The 4,139-nt window shown below is 46.9% G+C and overlaps 1 long non-coding RNA gene across 1 annotated transcript; it reads right to left on the bottom strand.

Annotated features, from left to right (window-relative positions):
* Positions 1–344: 344 nt before the first annotated feature.
* On the bottom strand, positions 345–3,744 carry LOC141276243 (uncharacterized). Its single transcript, XR_012325507.1, has 4 exons — positions 3,689–3,744; positions 1,906–2,021; positions 1,112–1,298; positions 345–405 (listed from the first exon to the last, which is right to left on the bottom strand). It is a non-coding gene; the product is annotated as an uncharacterized lncRNA (long non-coding RNA).
* Between the last annotated feature and the right edge of the window lie 395 nt (positions 3,745–4,139).

The following is a 4,139-nucleotide window of genomic DNA, read 5'->3' as shown; positions in this document are numbered from 1 at the left end:
AGAATAAGTGACCGCTGCTGCTGCTGCAAGTACCTGCATTTATGTTCCGATCACACTGACAGAGCGGAGAGCGCCAGAGCCAGCAATTTCTGTGCCGTAGGCGGAGGATGGCTCCCGGTGAATTTCAGATCCTTAAAGCGTTTTGCTTTAGTGGATCCACGGCACAAAGAATTGGGGGAGAAACATATTAGAGGAAAAGCACATCCCAAATGAGAACAGTTGAGGATAGGAGGCTCCCGCCATTTATTGGATTCATTACAGAACATTACAGCAGGCTGTAATATTTGTTCTGCTGCTGTGGTGTAACTGGTGAAATGAAAAGGTGCGTCAGGGGAGTGCGCAGAGGACGTTGTTCTTATTTCTTTCATCTTCTTAAAGGGCTGGGCGGATTCTACCAAGGCAGGGCTAGAAAGTCATATCACATTCATTTAATATGGGAAACAACAGTCAGGTTATGAGCCAGAGATATTTTGGCCTCGGAACAATAACTCCATTGTTTGGGTCAAATGTGTTTAACTCCGACAGCAAAGACATCCCGTCTACGTGAAATTATTGTGACAGCAAACAGCCAACAGAGGCAGGTGCAACCTCTGAGCTAGAGGGAGTGTGGCGGGTAGACCAGATGTCCCAAATGCCTGGATTTCTGTTTTGACTTGTGTGTGGGTACTGATGGATTGGCATAGATAGAGATCCCACAGATACTGGAGGATAGTCCCAAAGTCCCCCAGTTAGAATTTCTCGAGGGCTTTAAGGTCGGAACCCCAGCTACCAAATCCATATGGGTGCCTGGGGGCCATTTTGAGACCACGTGTGGAACATTAAAAGTACAACACGTAACGTTTCTCTCCACATCCACAATAGCACATACAGGGGGCATCTGGGTTGGAGCCATCTCGCGTCTGTATAATCACATTCAGAGGTGATGGGCCCAACTGGCCTGTGGGTTGAAGTTAAATCAGAATTTTGCCCAAGAGGGAGAGGAAGAGCAAAAGGCACATAGGTAATTGGCTCAAGTAACATGTTACACTTCTTGAGAGTCACAAGGAGTGGAAATTGGAATGTGTAAATGAGAGAACAGTGGTTAGAGTTCGCAGGAGCCCCGCTCACACACCTGAGAGATCCTGCTTCTTCCCCGTCCGTCAGTGCAGCCTCACTCGCTCCCTGCCATGCATCAGACACTTTTCCTTCCCTCTCATGTGCCCGTCAGTGGTTGGAGTCTGAGTTTCTCAGTCAATAAAGTTTGTTGAATTTTGTCAGAGGCTGCTGCCGAGAAAAGCAGGAACTATTCCAGAGTGTAGCTAGAGAGGTGAAATAAAATATGTTTCCCTGGGGGAAATAAAAGATGCTCTCGTGATCCTAGAATGTCCAAAGTCAAGGTAAGACTCTCTAGGTTTTCCTCTTGGGGCTCCTGGCGCCATCTTAGGCTAGCATTTTCTTTCCGTGGGCATTTAACAAGTTATTGCCCACAGAGGCTGCAGGATAGATGGTCCTGCTAATCTTTAAAACCAGAGAAGTCATGACACCTCCCTAAACAGAGAGAATCATGGAATATTAATGCTGTTGTTAATATCAAGCATCCAAACCCATGGGATGGTTTTACAAGGACACACGCCTCTCCTTGTGGGACCCAATGTGGCAATCACAGGATTTCCTTCTCCTCCACTTTCCTCCTGTTTGCACATCCCATCTATCTCTGTCAATGGTCAGGACCAGAAGGTCCAATCTCTTTGGACACATTGTTTATCGGCTGAAAAAGTAAGAAATGTGGAAAGGTGGGTCCTTGTGAAAGGCTCCCAGAGATGACAGATCAGTGTTTCCTGAACTTCTCTCCACCAAGGATGACTTTATTTTCCCCTACACTGTACCCATGATTTAAAAGGGAACAATCATCATGATGATACTAACCTCCTTTGCGAAGCACTTGCCATGGGCCAGGAACTGTTTTAAGAGCTGGATATCTCTAGCTCATTTTAACTTCACGGCAACCCTGGGAAGCCGGTCCTGTTATTGTCACAGATGTTCTGAAAAGAAGCAGGAGGAAGTAAATGACTTCCCATGTCACGGGGACAGTGGGAAGCCAAGGCAGGACTCTTGAGTTCCGTCTGTTTTTGGACACACAAACGTATCCATTCTCTACTGTATTATAAGGAAGACAGAGGGTGCTTCAGGGCATGGACGCTAGAGCCAGATTGGCTGGGTCAATGCCTGTCTTTGCAGCTTATCACCTGTGTGACCTTGGGCAAAAGCTTCTTAATTCTCTGCTCCCTAGTTTCTGTATCTGTAAATGAAGACTCAATGAGGTAAAGTGTTAGGACAGTACTGGTACCCACTAAGTACTATATAGGTGTTTATTATTATTGTAACTATTGTTATCATCATCATCATCAATTTATTTGGGTTTTTCTGTGTTTCTACTCCCAAGCTGTTCAAATGTCACCTTCTCAGGGAAGCATTTCCAAGCTACCTGATTTAAAATAACAATCTCCACCGACAAAAATCCCAATCCCCCTTATGGCTTTATTCATCTGTATTTGTGTTCCTGTGACGTACAATATACTTTATCTCATTGGCTTTTCTACCTTCCTCTTCTCAAACGGAAGCTCCGTGAAGGCAGAATCCTCTGTCTGCTTTTCTCCCTGCCACCTCTGCCTGCCTAGAACAGTGCCCCATGAAGGGGTTCAATCGACATTTGGTGGATAGATTTAACGCGACACTGGGAGCCCAATCAGGGTTGCTCACTGCCAACCTCAGAAGCCCTCGCTGGGCTTTTCCCAGAAGGCACTGCTCGGTTCGGCAAGGTGGGCTTTGGGGGAGCCACTTGGCCCTCAAGAAACCCCTCCTCCCTCTTGGCCAAAGATCCTGCACAACCTCTGGCACCATTTTGCCACATCCCGCAACTTGCAAATCGACTGTTCTACAGACAACTGTAATATTAGTCTCGCTGTCTGCTAGAGGAAACGGCCTTCTACAACAAGGTTTTCCAAACTTTAGAGCTCCAGGATCAGAATTAATTCAGTGACAACGTCATGACATTCTGGCTGCACGATGGTTTCTAGGAAGCAAGGTGGTAATGCTAAGAACCAAACTGAAGAGTGTGTGCATAAAAGGAGACTTCACAGATGCACAGAGGCTTGGCATTCGCGGGTTAGATAGTATAGGAAGGTATGTTGAATATAAACTTTGCCTTATGCCCAGCTGGAGAGTATGAAGGGCATGCCCCTTGGGTGAAGGAGTCAACATGATCTTCTTGAGGACCCTGAGGAGACAGAAGGGCGGGGGCCGCCCTCAGCTGTCATTTCACAGAGCCCCCTGGCCTGTGCGCTTTCAGATGAGGGCTTGGAGCTCCTGAACAAACCTCTTCAAAGGCTGGGGTGGGCTGTGACATGCTGCCTTACGTGGAAAACCAGACAACAGAGCAGCGAGTGCCGTTCACATGCCAAGCCCCAGCTGTGTCAGTTTTATCCCACCGAGATCTTAGATCGTTAGCCGCTAATCATTCGTCCTCCGTCTCTGGGACCAAATGGTATCTTTTTGTCCTCTCTCTGTGTTTTTCATTTCCAAACCGTGCCTCAGTTCTCTAGTTTGCAAAATGGCTATAACACCAACTTCACAGGTGGTTGTGAAGATTAAATATATTAATATTTAAAGTACTTAGAATAAAGTCTGGGACCTAGTTCTATGCTATTACTGTTATTATTATCCTTTTTTTTCATGCGGTCATCGCGTTTTCTCCGTCTGGTTTCTCAGCTGCCCCTTGGCTTTGAGGTTTCCGGGTACAAATAAGCCCATGTCACTGATGGAGGGACTATCAAGGAGACAGCATCTGATTGGCCTGGCTGAGGTCAGGTGTTCATTTCTGGACCAATCATCTGGGACCGGGAGATGAGGTCAGAATGTAATAAGAGTAGGGAGGCCTCCGTCAGGCCCTGGGTGGGGCTAGCTTTCGAAAATGGAGTAATGGAGGGGACGGATGGTGGGCATTTCTTGTTCAGCAGTTCTTTAATTTCACGTAGTTTTTCCCTATCTGGAGTGCAAGCTCCTTAGAGGTCACAACTATGCACCCGTGTTCTCGAGCACCTGAGCAGCCCAGGGCTTTGCATATATTATGCACTTAGCACTCTAGACCTCATGGACACACG

Source organism: Tursiops truncatus, chromosome 13 (genome assembly GCF_011762595.2).
Source record: "Tursiops truncatus isolate mTurTru1 chromosome 13, mTurTru1.mat.Y, whole genome shotgun sequence".
Classification (NCBI taxonomy): domain Eukaryota; kingdom Metazoa; phylum Chordata; class Mammalia; order Artiodactyla; family Delphinidae; genus Tursiops; species Tursiops truncatus.
This window is presented reverse-complemented; position numbering and strand designations above follow the sequence as displayed.